Below are 10,096 nucleotides of genomic sequence, written 5' to 3' on the forward strand. Positions count from 1 at the left end.
CAATACAAAATTGGAGCATATTCCAAAATAAAATCTAAATGATAATGTGTGAGTGTTTTTAGACTTTTTTTGGGATAAATTATTTTTACTCAATTAGCTTGCCTTTTGAGGTGTTTAGAATTATTTTTATTATCATCATCAACAACAAAACAACAATTATATTTATTTATATCCCCCTCTTTTTCCAAAACTGGGACTCAGGGCAGCAGCTCAGCGCATTAAAAACAAAACAAAACCGTGCAATGAAAAGTAAACAAAAAAGAGTACATTCAAATAAAATTAAATTATCACCATATTCAAGCAAGTAACATATTGAAAAAATAAAATACTATTAAAATATAAAAATACTTTATTAAAATACTTTTTTATTCAGGCATGGGATGAATGTGTTAGCATGGGATAGTTTTTATACGGGGTGTTTGTTATATATTTTGAGATTTTAACTGTTTTTATATGATGTTTTAACCTAATGTACTTCTGGTTGTATTTTATATTGTAAACCCTGTGCTGTATAGATGCTTTGAATTTGTAAACCCTTTGATCCCAGGAAAAGCGGTATAGAAATAAAGAAATTATTATTATTATTATTATTATTATTATTATTATTATTATTATATAGGGGTGGGTATTGTGGTTTTTCTGTGGTTTTGTTGTGGTTTTAATGTTTGTAATTTTATATTGTTTTTAGCTGCTCTTTTTACTTGTTTTGTTGTAATTTATGTTTGTTAGAATATTTCTTTGTGCGCTGCCTTGGGTCCCTTTCTGGGAGAAGGGCGGCATAGAAATAAAATAAAATATACATCAACCAAAATGATCTCAAAATAATCTAGTTTTGATCCCATGCTGCCCTCCAGATGTTGCTGTACTGCAGGTCCCAGCATAAGCAATGATGGCAGTTGCATTCCCATAGCTTGAAGACACACATCAACACTATCCCAAAGAATCTTAATGTGAATTCTATGCTACCCTCCCAAAATATGTTGTTGTACTGCAACTCCCAGCAGTTTTAGCCTACAATGAGCAATGATGGGACTTGCATTCCCACAACAACACTGGAGGTCTGCAAGATTTTTAGACCCAGCCAATTTGTGAAAATGTTTGAATAAAAAAGCTTTTTTTGAGTTACCTTTGAACCCACATAATTCCTGGGAGATGCAAAATGCAGCCTGGATGATGGGATAGGTGATGGTGCTTTTTCATGGGTCACAGAAGATCTGGAGGGCTATGCAGGGAGGCTGTAGAGTCTAGTGGTTAAGATAAAGCCAGCAAGGGATCTTGGATCTGGATCTGGTCCAGGGTTGCCAACTTCTTTGGTCAGTTGTTCATCCTCTGCCTTTAACAGAAGACGCTTGAGCTGGGATTTGTGTGTCTGTCTGTGTGTGTAAGGTATTTGTTGTTGTTGTGTGCTTTGAAATCATTTCCAACATACAGACCTCCAGTGAATGCAAATCCCATCATTGCTCACATGCTAGGTGGGCTAGGACTGCTGGGAGTTGCAGTACAAACAAACAAACAAACAGCTTCATTTACATACCACTTCATACTGAACTAACAGTGTCTAAGCGGTTTACATCTATAATCTAAAGTACAAGAGCATCTGGAGGGTAGCATGAAATTCAGACTAGATTCTTTGAGGTCATTTTGATGTGTGCCTTCAAATTGAAGGAATGCAACTCCCATCATTGCTGATTGTCAAGATTTGTTCAGAGCAGGTTTGCCATGGCCTTCCCCTGCGGCTGAGAGAGTGTGACTTGACCAAGGTCATCCAGTGGGTTTCATGATTGAGCAGGGAATCAAACCTTAATCCCAGAATTGCAGTCCATATTACTGTTGCTGTTGTTGTTATACTAGTAATATAATACTATTATTCCCCTTTTAATTGCCAGTATTGGATTTTTTTTTTCTGGAGAAGTGGTTTACCCATTTTTCTTTTCTTTTTCAGACACAGAAAGGGCAGTCCTAGGAATCTGGAAGTGTTGGGACCATAAAAGCGTCCTAGGGGCCACATGTGGCCCTGGACTACACCTTCCCTGTGTGCTTTGCCCAAACCACTGAGAGCAGAATGCAGCCCTCTGTCAAATCTGGATTGTCTCCTTCTTCCAAAAGGAGGGAAAGCGCTGCAGTGGAGTTGGCTGAGGTAAGAGATTCCTGGCAAAGAGAAGCTCTCACCAGTCCTAAGGGCAGGCCAGCTTGGCCAGCATCATTTTCTAGTAGCAAGAGACCCAGAGGCCAAAGTGAGTGGGGCATCCCACTCTTCCTCCGATCTTAGGAGGAAAAAATTGTTTTGGACTCCAATTTCCAGGATTACTGATTTATTCAGTGACATTAAAATGCAATTAAAAACACACAAAACCAATAGTTAAAACACGATGCTATAAAATCATTAAAACACACTCAGAAGAACACATTCTTTAGAATATACCAATTAAAAAGTCATTATTTAAAATTGACTCAGACCTGCCGGAAAAGGTATGTCTTTAGTGCAGTTTTAAATGCAGATTTTTCTTTTCTTTTCAGCTGTTGTATCTCTTCCAGCAGGTCATTCCACAAACCAAGGGCCCACTGTACATTTCATGGGATGAACATACAATCTGATGCTCTAGCTCTTTTCAGTTAAACAGTTCTTCCTGATGTTTGGCTTACACTTTGCAAATCGCTTAGTACATTGATAAGCGGTATAGAAATGTACTTGCTATTGCTATGTTTAGATGAAATCTTTTTTCTTGTAATTTGAATCCTTTGGGGATTGTGTTCTGTTCTCTGGAGCAGCAGAAAACTAGCTGCTCCATCTACTACATGACATACCTTCAGATATGTAAAGATGCTATCAGGTCACCTCTCAGTCTTCCCTTCTCCAAGTTAAACCTACCCAACTCCCAAAACTTCATAAGGCTGGATTACCAGACTATTCATCATTTGGTTGCCTTCCTTTGGACATGTTACAGTTTGTCCATATACCTCTTGAATTGTGATTCTAGGCAAGATCTGACTAAAACAGAATAGAGTGGCACTATTACTTCTTTCGATCTAGATTATACAGAAACTGTATAATAAACAGTAAACAGAAAGTGATGTTCTTCTGAGTAGATAGGAAGAGTGGGCCCTTGTCATCCGCTGGGTTCCAGGATCCCCCATGGATAACAAAATCTGTGGATGCTCAAATCCCATTAAATATAATGACATAGCAAAATGGTGCCCCTTATATAAAATGGAAAATCAAAGTTTGCTATCAGGAATTTATACTTTTTTAAAAACATTTTCAAACCATGGATGCTTGAATCCGTGGATAAAAAATCTGTGGATAAGTAGGGCTGAGTGTATAGACTTCCACTTTTGGGGCATTGTTGCCATATTATACATGCCATTCCTCTCCACTGATGCCCCCTTGTCGTGGGGGAGAGCCTTGCGTACCCTAATAAAATTGTGAGCTATGCTGGCGGTGATATAATAGCCACCGGTAGGGCCTCCCATGCCAGACAGGTCACAACCGAAGGGTCTGACCAAGACTGCCAACAGTGTGTATAGAGCCATTGTACTGTCTATTCTCCTCTATGGGCCTGAAACATGGGTCACCTATCGCCAATACCTACGACTCCTCGAATGCTTTCATCAGCGCTGTTTACACACAATTCTAAATATACACAGGACCAACTATGTGACAAATGTTGCTGTCCTTGAGTAAGCAGGGATCACCAGCATTGAGGCCATGCTACTGAGAACGCAGCTGCGCTGGGCAGGACATGTTTCTAGGATGAAGGACCATCGCCTCCCTAAAATAATATTCTATGGTGAACTCGCCATGGGTCAGCGTAAGAGGGGCGCCCCAAAGAAGAGATACAAGGACTCCCTGAACAACATCTCAGGCTCGGCCAAATTGATCACCAACAATGGTCTGCCCTGGCCTCACATCGGGAGGCACGGAGACGCACTATCCACGATGCTGCAGCCTTTTTCGAAAGCTCACGGCGAACGGGTCTCGAAGGGGAACGACAACGCAGAAAGAACCACAACCCGGAAACATCACCCAAGGAGACTTTCTGCTGTGCTTTCTGCAACTGGACCTGTTTATCTCGGATTGGCCTTTTTAGTCATCAGCGCACTTGTAGAAAGTGCGGGATGAGTCTTTCCTGAATCTTCGCTCGCGAAGAAAAGCCAGAGAGATACCAGCCATTCCACGGAGTAAACCCATGGAACTGGAACACTGAACGAAAAAAGTTCATGCTCTAAGGTAGCACTTTTTAACCTGAATTTCTAATAAAGGGGAAACACATCCTGTTATTCATGATCTGTTCAAGACTCCTATCCTAGAGGCAGAAAATGCTCCAGCTTCTAACAATTTTTGTACATGTGTACATTGAAACCCTGAACCTTTTGGTTTTGTACTTGTTAGGACGCCTATTCATTCCACAGCGGCAACTTTGGTACAGTACTCCAAAATGCCCAGAGGATGGCAGTGTTGGATAAGAGGAAACACCAAGACCAGCAAAAATCATAATAAAAGCAGAAAGGATACAAATACTAAATGCCAGGTGAAAATTCAATTTTACAAGCTAGTAAAAGCTATTGAAAAATACTGATACAGTTGTCCATTGTTATCCACAGATTTTTTTATCCACAGATTCAACTCACCGCAGCTTCAAAATATTACTACACACACACACACACACACACACACATCCCAAAAGCAAACCTTGATTTTGCTGTTTTCTATAAGGGGCATCATTTTACTATGCGATTGTATTTAATAGGACTTGAGCATCCACAGATTTTGGTATCCGAGGGGAATCCTGGAACCAAATGCCGGTGGATAGCAAGGACCCACTGTAGTTCTGATGAAAGTTAGAAATTTCAATAATTATCATACAATATAAGGTGCATCTCAGTTGGCAAAGTAGATGTGTTCATGAGCACAGCCTCTTTAATGGAAAATTTGGCACCAGAGGTTGAAATAACATGGAAAGAATAGGGACAGATTGCTGTATCCCAAAAGAAAGGAACAGCTCAACACGCTTCAGCAGACTTTTTAAAATTAAAAGCTAACAAAAAGTAGAAGTGAAATGAAACAACCAGCTTAATATGCAAAGAGATCTTGTACCACCTTTGAGACTGTGTACAAGATGTTGTAGCATAAGTTAAAGCAGTCTCAAACTGGATTATTTCTGCAGTGTGTTTTGGATTACTTCCTTAGATGCATGGTTGCCATACTATACACACCATAGTATAGCAGTGGTTTGAGGGTTGGAGTATGAATCTGGAGACTGGGGTTCGAATCCAAGCTCAGCCATGGCACCCATTGGGTGATCCTAGGCAAGTCACACTCTCTCAGCCTCAGAGGATGGCAATGGCAAACCCCTCTGAAGAAACCTTGCCAAGAAAACCCCATGTTAGGTTTGCCTTAGTGTCGCCATAAGTCAAAAATTACTTGAAGGCACACAACTATAGTAAGCCTATAGAACTGGAGCCCCAAATTAAAAAGTTAATGCTTTAAGGCGGTCCGTAGACCAAGTCTATGAAAGCTTATGATACAATTATTATAATTATTATCATCTTATATCCTGCCTATCTCCCAATATAGGGACTCAAGGCAACGAACAAGTATAAAACAATACAATTTAAAAACAATACAAAGTATTAAAATACATAAATATAAAATTAAAAAACAACTAAACAATTTTAAGGATTAAAATGGCTATGAATTAAAATATAATATATTAAAATATAAACCATTAAAATTTCAACTTCTTCAACAGAATTAGTCTCAAAGGTGATATAGGATATTGATACAGCAGACTAACACCGCTCTATCTCAGAACTCAACCAAATTAAGTAAGCCTTGCTTAAATAACTAAAGCATTTCTTTCACCTTGTAGAGTCCACTGGAAAGCTTCTTCCAAAAGGCTCCCAGGGATGAATTTTTCTTTCACCACTCTCCACTCTTCTTATGATCTCCATTTTGGTGGCCAAACCTGTAGATCTATTATCTTTGAACATGCTGGACATAGCTGATGGGGTAGTCTTACCTGTCTTCCCCTTTTCTCTCCATTTTGCTGTCCATGCATGCTCATAGTAAGAGATTCTAGAGGTAGCTGCTGTTTACCTTGCTTGTTGTAGGCAGGCACACACAGCTACAGTGGGATCGGTTAGGTAGGATCCCATTCTCCCAGCTCAAACTTTATTTTATTGGTAGAATCCAAAGATATAGCCATGTTAGTCTCTATATCTTTGTAGCACCTTTGTATCACCTTTGAAACTAAACTGTAATAAAGAAGTTGGCAGCATGAGCTTTCGTAAACTTCAGTTTACTTCCTCAGATGCATTTGGAGGAAGTAGACTTATGCATCCAAAGGCATCTGAGGAACTAGACTGAAGTCTAGGAAAGCTCATGCCGCCAACTTCTTTCTTTCAGTCAGTCTCAAAGGTGCTACAAGATCTATCTACAAAAAAATAAAAAATAAAACTTTTATTTATATACCGCCCTTCCATTGATCAGGGCGGTGAACAACATGGTGAAAAACAATACATACATAAGACAATTAAAAACAATATAAAAAACCCCGGTCAGCCATCCGTCTTGCCGTCAGCGGAGAGAGGGAGGCCATCTAGGACTTCACTCGGGGAATGCAGTTTGAAATAGAAGGGTTTTTAAATCCCTTCTAAACTGGGCCAGGGAGGTGGCCGAGCGGAGCTCTGTGGGCAGCGTGTTCCAAAGGGTCAGGGCAACGATGGAGTATGTCCTCCTCACAGTAGAGGAGAGTTTAGCCCCAGGGACCCTAAGTAATTGCTGCCCAGAAGTTCTGAGGGTGCGGGGCAGAATGTATGGGGAGAGGCGGTCCTTCAGGTATCCTGGGCCCAAGCCATGTAGGGCTTTATAGGTAATCACCAACACCTTGTACTGTGCCCGGAAGCGAATAGGCAGCCAGTGCAGCTCTTTAAGCACTGGTGTAATATGGCTGGTCCTGGAAGTACCAGTGACCAGCCTGGCTGCCATATTCTGTACCAACTGTAGCTTCCGAGTGTGATACAAGGGTTGCCCCATGTAGAGCGCATTGCAGAAATCCAATCTAGAGGTTACCAGAGCATGTACCACCGTTTCAAGGTCCCTCTGGGCCAGGTATGGGCGCAGCTGGCGAATGAGCCGAAGCTGATAACAGGTGTTCCTGACCGTCGCATTCACCTGAGATGTTAGGTGAAGCGACGAATCAAGAAGCACCCCCAGACTGCGCACGGAGTCCTTCACAGGAAGCGTGATCCCGTTCAGGACAGGTGGAACCACCGCCATTCCTGGACCAGGGGAACCTATCACGAGTACCTCTGTTTTCTCTGGATTCAGGCTGAGTCGGTTTTTCCTCATCCAGCCCATTACTGACTCCAGGCATGCCACGAGAGGAGAGACGCCATCCTCGGTCACTGCATCAGTCGGAGACATAGAGAAGACTATCTGGGTGTCATCAGCGTACCGATAACCCCGCACCCCATGTCTCCGGATGATCTCTCCCAGCGGTTTCATGTAAATGTTAAATAGCATGGGAGACAGAATGGCTCCTTGAGGGACCCCAGTTGTGAGGGCCCTCTTATCGGAGCACACGTCTCCCAGCTGCACCATCTGGAACCTCCCAGAGAGGTAGGACCGGAACCACTGGAGCGCAGTGCCCCCGATTCCCACCTCTGCCAGGCGTTCCAGAAGGATACCATGGTCTACGTACTTTAGTTTATCATTTACTGCAGATATGCTACTGACATCCAAAACCAAAGGCCTGTGCTTGTCCAAGCCTTCTTCTCCTTCCTAATGCTAAAGGCTGATGCTGCTAAAAGCTTTCAGTTGGACAAAGGACAAGAGGATCAGGTTTGGCTATGTGTAAAAAGATTTTGTAAAATGATGCTTCTTTGCCAGAGGCTTTAACTGAAGTATGACTGTATTTATTTAAGCATCAAAGGCTTTTGTTAAATTCTTTTGTTCCCTGTCTAGGAAAAAAGTGGCATAGAAATGAAATCAATCAATAATACAGAACTATCCAGGGCTGCTGCCACATTGCAGAAATAATGCAGTTTGACACCACTTTAGCTCCCACGGCTCAGTGCTATGAAATTCTGGAATTTGTATTTTGATGGGGCACTAGAGCTTTCTGACAGGGAAGGCTAAATGTCTCACAAAGCATGTCAGTGAGTCATGGCAGTTAAAGCAGTATCACACTGCTTTATTTCTGTAGTGCAGATGCAATCCGGGACTGATTCCAAAATGGAACACATACCAATGGTGTCTGTAGAGTGAGTGAAGTTGCCAAGCTAGGCAACTAATGCTGAACCTAATAAAAAGGGGTGCAAGGCATTATTTATTTCATTTACCAAGTCTGCGTTTTTACATAGTATTAATTAAGCGGTCCTGGACCACAAACTGCATTTTTACTGTCTGAAAAGAGGGTTTGTCAGATTTTCTGCATGGAGTGCCAAAATAAAATCACTGGCCTTGTGTATTATGTGCCTTGACTTTGGGATGGAAAGGCATTCTGTCCCAAAAGTGCTCTGCCTCAGGCAGCAAACTGTCTTGGATGGCTCTGTATTCTTGCATGAAAACAATGGCTACCAAAATGATTTTTTTTCTCCTACAAGGGTCAGATATGCATATTGTCCTCTTCAGTATGAATGCATAATGCATCACATACATTCATCCTTAGAGCATGGTGGGGATGTATTTTGGACTTTTCAAGGAAGCAGGCTGACTGTCTGGCAGATTCTGAGAATTGTTTAACAAGCAGATATTTCATCCTGTTGAACCATTCAGTATGCTTTGCCTTCAGTGCGGCCATTAGGTAGATCTGTAATTGTGTGATCGACCAAACCCAAAGGGTGCCCAGCAATGGCTCCTCTTCATCCTGGAGAGAAGTGATCAGTGGGGTCCCAAAGGAAATGTAAGATACTGCAGTTAGGGCAAAAAATTGAAATGCATAGATATAGGATGGGCGATACCTGGCTTAAGGAGACTACATGTGAAAAGGATTTGGAGTCCTAGTAGACCACAAGTTGAACATAAGTCAACAGTGCAATGCAGCAGCTAGAAAGTCAATGCGATTTTAGACTGCATCCATAGGAGTATTGTGTCCAGATCAAGGGAAGTAATAGTGACACTCTATTCTATTTTGGTCAGGCCTCACCTGCAATATTGTGTCCAGTTCTGGGCACCACAATTAAAAAAGGACATTGAGAAACTGGAACATATCCAAAGGAGGGGGACCAAAATGATGAAGGGTCTGTAAACTTTGTCTTATGAGAAGCAGATTGCGGAGCTTAGTATGTTTAGCCTGGAGAAGACACAGTTAAAAGGTGGTATGTTAACTGTGTAAGTATTTGAAGGGATGTCACATTTAGGATGGAGCAAGCTTGTTTCCTGCTGATCCAGAGAACAAGACCTAGAGCAATGGACGCAAGCTACAGGAAAAGAGGTTTCACCTCAATATTAGGAAGAACTTCCTGACAGTAAGAGCTATTCAACAAAAGTGGCCTTTGGATGTCACTTTCAGCTCTAAGGTTTTCAGGAATCTGTTTGATTCGGTGACCACCACCCCCATTCTTGCATCACATATGAGAAGAGGAAAGAAAAGTATCATCCCCTTTCCCTTTTCTGTATCCCTGGGTCTCATTCATACTACAGAATTATAGTCATAGAATCCTAGAGTTGGAAGAGACCCCAAGAGTAATCCAATCCAACCTCCTGCCATGCAGGAACTCGCAATCAAAGCAACCCCTATCATCCCATTTTAATTGCCATACTTCCATTTTATGGAATCCTGAGATTGGCAGTTTAGGGATCCACCACATTTTTCTGGCTGAGAATCCCAAATGCCTCCCTCCCTAAACTGCAAATCCCAGGATTTCATATGACGGAACCATGGCAGTTAATGTGGAATCATAGTGCTATAATTCTATAGTGTGACTGGGCTCCTGGACACCCCAATCTCCCCCTTCCTCTCCCAAATAGATCCAGCTCTGTCATCTCAGTGCTTCTACCAACAAGGTAGCAGTAGGGCATGACCCAAACAGAGCTTGGAAACGTTATGTTTTGGGCTAAAGTTCCCAGGAGGTTTATCACATGGAACTACAC

General features: G+C 41.8%; 1 long non-coding RNA gene across 1 annotated transcript in view; it reads left to right on the forward strand.

Moving 5' to 3' along the window:
- LOC149320705 (uncharacterized) overlaps positions 1–10,096 on the forward strand; it is a 30,822-nt gene that overhangs the window by 3,398 nt on the left and 17,328 nt on the right. Inside the window, exon 2 of the long non-coding RNA XR_016279491.1 lies at positions 1,943–2,137. This is a non-coding gene — a long non-coding RNA (uncharacterized LOC149320705). The remainder of the gene's footprint in view (positions 1–1,942; positions 2,138–10,096) is intronic.

Source organism: Sceloporus occidentalis, unplaced genomic scaffold (genome assembly GCF_023333645.1).
Source record: "Sceloporus occidentalis isolate IW3139 unplaced genomic scaffold, rSceOcc1.0.p SCAF_1, whole genome shotgun sequence".
Taxonomy (NCBI): domain Eukaryota; kingdom Metazoa; phylum Chordata; class Lepidosauria; order Squamata; family Phrynosomatidae; genus Sceloporus; species Sceloporus occidentalis.